The sequence below is a fragment of the Arachis hypogaea genome, chromosome 18, assembly GCF_003086295.3.
Source record: "Arachis hypogaea cultivar Tifrunner chromosome 18, arahy.Tifrunner.gnm2.J5K5, whole genome shotgun sequence".
Lineage (NCBI taxonomy): Eukaryota > Viridiplantae > Streptophyta > Magnoliopsida > Fabales > Fabaceae > Arachis > Arachis hypogaea.
Window position 1 is genome coordinate 91583351 of NC_092053.1, and position 8682 is coordinate 91592032.

The 8682-nt window shown below is 32.4% G+C and overlaps 1 long non-coding RNA gene across 1 annotated transcript; it reads right to left on the reverse strand.

Moving 5' to 3' along the window:
• Nucleotides 1-542: 542 nt before the first annotated feature.
• LOC112769179 (uncharacterized) lies at nt 543-8426 on the reverse strand. The gene is made up of 2 exons (XR_003186387.2): nt 8087-8426; nt 543-745 (listed from the first exon to the last, which is right to left on the reverse strand). It is a non-coding gene; the product is annotated as an uncharacterized lncRNA (long non-coding RNA).
• Between the last annotated feature and the right edge of the window lie 256 nt (nt 8427-8682).

Sequence of the window (8682 nt, forward strand, 5' to 3'; positions counted from 1 at the left end):
GAAACTTTTACCAAATTTCAGAGACAAAAAATATACTTTACCCTTTTAATTAATTCTACCTCATTAAACTATAAAATTTAATTTTTTAATTTCTTTGATTAATAATTAATTTATTGACTAATTATTCGTTAATTACGCAAAATTTACATTATATTTTATGCAGTTTATTTTTTCAAGCAAATTTCAATTCAGTCATTTTATATTCAGAATCTGTCTTTATCGTTACCACAAATTTTATTAATTTTATCAATTCAAAGCTTTGCCGTTACAAGTTATATTAATTTCTAATTTATTAGTTCATCCTTTAAAATAAAAAATATATAAAAAAAATCTTCTCTTCTTTTTCATGACGGAAAAAAAAATCTTCTCTTCGTTGTGACAAAAATATTAGATTTTGATGCATAATAAACTATTACCTGTAATAAAGAGTTGGTTTCGTTTATAGATATTAGATTTTTTCATTCTGACTTGCCAAAAATTATGTTAAACACCGCCAAATATATATATCATAATTTAGAATATAACCATATTCAATCTCATAATAAGGCAGAAATAATTAATCTCAACATTAATTTTCATAATCTCAATTGTCATCACAATGTCATAGGTCGTTATCGTTAATATAAATAATGTCATTTATCATCATAATGCCACAATAATAGGCCATCATCAATATCACCTTATGTATCGTCTATCATAGCGCCACCTTGAGCCTTACTACAACGTGATCTCATCCGCACGGCGTCTGCATAAAATAATTTGAATCATGAGTTGCTTCGAAGTTAGATATGAAAGTGTTCAAATATTTCGCTATCTAATTTGAGATTATTTAAAAAAAATTCAAATCGAATGAATTCATAATAAATAAACAATTATCTCAACTGAACTCTAATTTCTAAAACTAAAGTCACTAATGATTAACAAAGCTTGACGCATATAGATTATAACTCATTAAGGAAAAAAAAAAAAAAAACCTAAAAAATTAAAATCCAACACGCACGTTAGCAAAATAAAGCCTAAAACTTTTGAAATTTGCATTGTATGTCATATCATCACCCATGCTATATATACACTAAAATTAGTCATTAAAATCAACTATTAATATAAAATACACATAAAAATACAAAATATATATTAAAAATAAGTTAAATTATACATATATTTATACACAAATAAATAATAACTAATTTTAGTGTGCAAATAATATTTTTAATATCATATATAGGTGATTGGCAAATATTTTTTGATATATACTTACTATATTTCATTTGTCTTTTTTAATTGTATCATATTGGTTAATATAAGTTGAGAAGCATATCGAATTTTCTCTGAATTGGTTTCGGTTGATGAAGTGAGGAGGGTTGTTATAGAGATGAGTTCTTTTAAAAGTCCTGGATTGGATGGATTTTCAGCAGTTTTTTTTAAGGAATATTATGGGATGTAGTTGGAAGTGACGTTTGAAAGATTATGTGTAAAGCTTTTGCAAGAAAGGTCTTAGAGGCATCTATATTTGAGATCCTTATCATTCTTATTCCGAAGGTGGATAACTCGACGGTCATAAGGGAATTCAGGCTTATAAGTTTGTGCAATATCATATACAAAATTATAAAAAAGGTGCTAGTTAATAAATTTCGGCCGTTCTTAACGGAAGTGATTGGTCCACTACAAGGGGTTCATTCGAGGAAGAGATACGAGTGAGAATATTATCGTTGTCCAAGAGATCCTCAACTTCATGCGCAAGATCAAGTCTAGGAAACAAACCATTGCCTTTAAAATAGACCTTGAGAAGGTATATGATAGGATAGATTAGAGATTTCTTCATTATACTCTTAGAAGCTTTAGCTCTCCGCAAAACATTATTAGTCTGATCATGGGATGCGTTTGCTCTTCTTTTCTTTCGATTTTATGGAATGGTGAGAGATTTACAAAATTTTAATTCTCAGAGAGGTTTGAGGCAAGGTGACTTGTTGTCCATGTACCTCTTTGTGCTATGTATCAAACAATTGGCATGCCTTATATCTTACTATGTGTCAAATGGGTCTTGGGTATAACTGTTGCTATTTCCAAAGGTGGGCTCAGGATTTCTCATCCTATGTTCGCTGATGACTTTTTCCTTTTCTGCAAGGCAACCAGGTTTCAGGTTGACATGGTCATGCAAGTTCTAAAGCTTTTTACCAAGGCTTTTGGTTTGAAAGTTAATCTGGCCAAGTCTAAGGCGCAACGTTCTAAGAATGTCACACAACAGAGGAAAGATGTACTATCCAGGATTTCTCAAATCCATTTTACTCATAATTTGGGTAAATATCTGGGGTTAACATTGGCCATGATAAAACGGCAAAAAAGGTAGTGCAAGAGGTTATTAAGAAGATCTAAGGAAGATTAGCTAGCTGAAAAGGTCGACTGCTTAATAAGACAGGAAGATTGTGTTTAGTTAAGTCGGTGTTGACATCTATTCTAGCTTATGAAATGCATGTCTCTTACTTTCCCTCTTATGCATGTGAAAAAATTGATTCGATGATGCAATAATTTCTTTGGAAAGATTAGGTGGATGGGAGGTGATTATCTCTTGTGAAGTCGACGAAGGTAGTGACCCTGAAAAAATACGGGAATCTCAAGGTGAGAGACTCTTAGTGTGTGAATATTGTCCTTCTCGAAAAGTTTGTTTGACAACTTCTACACTGTAAAGATAAATTATGGGTCCAACTCTTATCCAACAAGTATCTCTCAAATGGTAGAGATTTTGAAGTTGCTTGCGGAGCCTCGTATGTTTGGAAAAGTGTGATAAAGGCCTTTAATAGCATAAAAGAGGGTTTTGTGTGGTGTTGTGGCAATCAAAATTTATCTTCAAGTGATATTTTCCAGTATTGCAGAGATAAGTCAGAATCAATTCTTTATCCATAATGATAGAGCCAAGGCTATCTAGAACATACTCGATTCTTTTATTAATGATCTCAATGGAACGTTTGATTTCTCTTCATGGCTTAAGTAGAGTATTTCAAGAAAGGATTGTCTTATCATGGTATGAATTTGGTGGATACGGAGGCATTAGTTCCAAGAGGTGTTTAACCTTGGTGAGTCTTGGTCGGAGAAGAAGGTAACGATGCTATCTAGAAGCTTGAACTATGAGTTGAATTCCTTGCAAAATAATTGCCCCATCATCATGAATATTGATTGGAGTTATTAGCGGGAGCCTCCCCCTAATAACATGTTCAAGTTCAAGGCCAACTGTGATGCAAGTGTCTTTCATGAAGCTCAGCTGGTTGGATTATTTGGATGTATATTGAGGGATGATAAAGGGAGATGGCTGTTGGACTCTTTTGGCGCTTTTTCTTTTTGACCTGCTTATCGTTGTGAATTGCTGGTAGCCTGGTAGAGACTAATGTTGGCTTGGAAACCTGGATGTAAGTGTGTTATCTGTGAGACATTTAGATGCTTATTTTGTATTGAGCAATATCACTAAGAACAATTCAAATGGGGATACAGATATTGTGCTCAAGCTCCAGGAGCTTTTGTCCAAGCCTTGGGAGGTTCAGTTTTATCTTGTTCGAAGGGAAGAAAATTATGCTACAAATTGGTTGACCAAAACTGAGGCCAGAAATACGATAGCTTATGTTACCTGGATCAAGCTTGGTGATGAGTTAGAATGAATTCTACTGAGAGAAGGTGTTGCTTTGTGTTGTGCTCTTTGAACTTGTTTGTTTTGTTTTTATAATCTTTTAATACCTCAGATATTGGTTAATATATGCCTTATATATATTTCCTTAGAAATATCTCATTGAGATCACATCATCGCTTATAAAATCCTGGAGTATTTATGATAAAAAAATATTTATATAAAAAATATAAAACAAAAATATTTATAATAACTTGAAATACTTATAATCTCTTGAATGAATATAGTCAAATTAATTTTTAACAGATTATAGATCAACTACTTTGGTCTCTAACAAAAGTTTTTTGGATTTTCCCAGTATTCTTTAGTTTGATAGACCAAGGATTAACCATTCTAAATTTGAACTTCATTTAAGCGATTGTCACTGGTCAATAGGTTGCAGCATATATAATGCCGGATTCATATCCTGACACTTACTTAAATAAACTAGTGAGTGTAACACCCTTTATTTTCGAAAAATTTAATTATGAATAAATTACGTTTTATTTTATTAAATTGAGCTTTTTATTAGAGAAATTATTTTTATTGAAGGTATTTAAATTCATTTTTATGATAATGAGTTTAAATTTATCAAGAATCTTATTCTATTTAATTAGATATTTTGCTTAATTGAAATTAATAATTTGGGTATTTTCTTAATTAAAATTTAAAGTTTTAGTAATTAAAAAATAATGAAGATTTGTTAATTTAATTTGAATAATTGAAATTTTTAGTTTAGTTTTATGAACCGAAAAAATTAATTAGAATATCTCTAATTTTAAATTAGAGTAGCTATTTGAAAATAATCAGTAAGTTGATAAACAAATAATGTTTTTGAAATAATTTTATTGGGTTAAATTTAGTTTTAAATTACTACTCCACCCTCTAAGTTTATTAAGGTTCCTACACTACCCTTTTCCCTTTTACCAAACTCTAATTCCCAAATCAAAACCCTCTTCTAACCTTAACACACACTCTTTGCCGCACACAAAACACACACCTGAGGAAGAGATGCATAGAGTGAGAGAGCTACGAGGATGAAGAGAGAAAAGAGGGGGCGACGCCAGCTAAGGTCCGCCGCTGCCGCTATCGTCGTCACGGCTACAACCGTGGAGGATCGTCGCCATCGCAGAAGGGAGCCAGAGGAGGTCGCCACCTCGCTTTGTCTTCGTCGCCGTTGAATCTTCAACCACCGCTGCTAGGGCTTGTTGCCATAATCAAAGCTCCCGTCGCCGTCAATTGGAAGTCGTCGTTATTGATGCGATGAACAAAACACGGGAGAATCATATGATGGTTAAGATGAATATTGGATGTTTGGTGAGTTGTTCGATTTTAGGAAGGATGGATACGGTTTAGGCTTGAACATGGATGCAGTTTGATGGATATTGATTGCAGAAGAAAAAGGTCTGAGAAGTGTTATTGTAAATGTTGCTTGAACTTCAGGATTTTGAAAGCTTGGTTTCTTAGCCTATAAGGTGAATAATTGAATAACGTTGTGATGAGATTGAATGAAGAAAAGATTATGTGTTTAAGTTAGATACAGGAGGTTGTCTATAGATTCTTATGTTATATTTAAGTTAGTCTGCAATCTTGACCTCGAGTCTAGGGTATTATATTTGACACCTTATACTCGCAAATCCTATGTAATGGCCAAAGCCTAACCCGGTGGAATTTAAAGTGTGGAGTAGAAAGTAAAAGTGTGTTGACTATTATGATGTGATTTATATTTGTTATGAGGTTATTGATGAAAAATGAGATTTTAATTTGAGGATTATGACAAAAGTGAGATTCATATGAGGCTTATGATGAGAGATAAGATTAAATTGAGATGCATTTGTGTATATATATATATATATATATATACCAGTTTATTTTGTTAAAAGAAAAGTCAATAAGGATTGCAGGTAAAGGCTCCTACTTATTATAGTTATATATAGTTAAGTCATCGCACTACAAGAAAATTAGCCTTTTTTCACGGTTTTAAAGCGTGGCAAAAAGTGCAAAAAAGTGTGGGGATAGCTTTTTGCCACGCTTTTTGAGCTATTAACACGCTTTTGAAAGGGTCACATCTGCAAGCGTGCCGATTGCTCTATTCCCATCTATTGACACGTTTTATTTTTTGCCACGCTTTTAGAAACATGCCTATTGGGTTGGTTTTGACTACGCTTCAAAAGCGTGCTGATAGGAGAATATCTAGCTACACTTTTTAAACGTACCTAGAAATGATCCTATTAACCACGCTTTTAATGCATGGCTATATCCTTATTAAATTAAAAAAAACTTGGTAGATGCTTTTACATGTACTCTAATGCACTCCAAAAACGATAAAAACATTGACAAAAATGTGAATATCATTTAGCCATGTCATATCTATACATGTAACAACCACGTACATGAAATTTACAAACATAAACAAAAATAAATTTCTAGAAAGAGAATTAAGAAATGTCATTGTTTCTCAACATCATTCCTAACAACATTCAAACTTCCACTTCCAGTTGATAGTAGAGTTTTATCAACCAAATTAATTGCCTAGCTATCTAGGATCATATTAAATTACAAACACATGCAATTACAAACATAACCACTTCTCCAATTGCAATTTCAAATTAAATTCCAATCCAGTTATGCGCATTACCCATTCAAAGAATAACCACTTCCACAATTTCAATTTTAGATAAAAGCCACCCATAATGCACATTACCAATTCAAAAACACACCACATTCTTTAATTTTAGATTTTAGAAAATGGAGAACATCAACATAACACAAACAAAATTTTAAAAAATTTGGAATTTAAATCATGTAACTCATTGAATAGCCATGAAAATTGGGTCAAAGAAAGACATTGATGAATGATGAGAAATTAAACTTCCATTTTCATGTGTCAATATTTAAACTTCCAATTTCACATCACTACAACACAGGAACAACAAAACAGCCAAGGAATCAAAATAATGGCCCTTAAAATAGGGACAAAGAAATAAAGAGAAGAAATACTTACGAAAAACAAAGAAACAGTGACGATTGAGGGAGGAGCGAGAGAAAGGCAACGACGATGGGTGGTAGGGTTTGGGAGAGAGAGTGACTGCTGAGGAAAGGCACGCCGATGCAGGGTGTGCCGACTAAGGCAGTGTCGATGGAGGGTGCGAGGGTTGCAAATTTGAGGAGGAAACTTGCGTTGAAGGTGCAAGGGTTGCGACAGAAAGGGTAGCGACAGAGAGAGTGCGAGAGAAGGTTGCGATAGAGCTAGGGTGCGACAGAAGGCTGCAAAAGAGGGATCGGAGAAAGGACTGGGTGCGAGGGTTCTCATCAGGAGTGATGAATTGGTTCTTAACAGTGATGAAGATGAAAGGCTGGGAGAGAGGACTGGGTCTTCGATGGCTTGAGTAGTGAAAGGGTTCTCACTTAGCTTCTTTAGGATTAAAGTGTTTAACTTGGAAAAAATTAAAGTGTTCGAAAAAAAATTGGTAGAAAATTAAATTTTTCGTGGGAATTCTATCGCTACGCACTTTTAGGGTGCCCAAATAATTAGAGGATATAGGCACATTTTAAAAATGTGACCGTAAGAAGACAAACTAGCCATGCTTTAAAAGCGTGTCTGTTATCCTCTATGGCCATGCTTTTGAAGCGTGGCCAAAAAAAGCGTGGCCAAATCACTAATCAATCGCCCCTCTCATGAAAGAGCAAAAGTGTGGCAAAAAAAGCGTGGCCAATTCACTAATCAGTCACCATCCTCATAAAAACGTGGCCATTGACCACTTTTGGCCACATTTTTAAAGTGTTGCATGAAAAAATGTGCCGACAGACTTTTTGTTTGTATTGTCGTAATATTCTCGCTTTTAAAATGGCGCAGCCGGAAGCGTGACATTCTAGTGATAAAAGTGTTACAATAAGCTAATTACTAGACTAACCCAAATTGGTTGTTTTTAACAAATTTTTAATACTATGAAAATCTCTAAAAATTACTATTACCAGATAAATTGGTCTTTCCATTGCTTTTAATAAAATTTAGTATGTGATTGAGCAAATATATTTTTTAAAAAGTTTTATTATAAAATAATTAGTTTTATAAAAAAAATATCGTTATATGACAAATTAGTCTCCCTTAATTATAAATGAACCAATACTATCTCGAAATTTTCTTCAATAATAAAAATTTGTTAAGAAATAAAATATTTAATTTAAAATTCTTCAAGAACAATTTAAATGTTTGCTCTGATTATTTCGTTAACAAATAATTTACTTGATCTCAAAAAGAGAGAAATTCTATAAAGTCACAAAGACTTTATGGAGAACAAAAGGAAAAATAAGAGAGTCTAAGCACGAAAAAAAAAAAAAAAAAACATATGGCAAATAATAAATCTTCAAAATGCCAAATAATCTCAAGCCAAAAATTAAAACTAAATAGCCTGTATTAGAATAAACGTTTACCTATAGATCCGCATATAGTAATAGACACCAACATTGTAATACGTAGCATAACATTCCCGAATGCAATTCGAAAGCTTTTCAATCTTTTCCGAATAAGACGTAGAAGGCAAACGCAAATAACGATGATTGCATTTAGCAATACACTCCCTCAGCCTTTTACTCTTGGAAGGAAATTCATGAATATTGCCATCTAATTCAACAGAAGCACAACTACTAATCACTACAATAGTAATCAACAACATTAGTGCATGCGTCGTACTATTGTTTTTAGCCATGTCTCTTCTTTATTTTAATCTTACAAGAAGAAATTTATGATATACAAAGTTCAATATATACTTAAAGTATTCCTTAACATTATCATATTCACTAAAATTCTAAAATGAAGATATTTTTCTCTGTTAATTTATGTCTCTTACTTCTACTAAAAGCTTAAATTTCAATTAATATAAATAAAACAAAATATTCTCGTTCCATGCAACGAAAGTATAATCTTAGAATTGTTTATTATTTGATAAGATTGACTGCCTCTTAAATTTAATGAATTTTGATTTAAAAAATTACTCATTATAAGATAATATAGTGCTAATTTAAGAAAT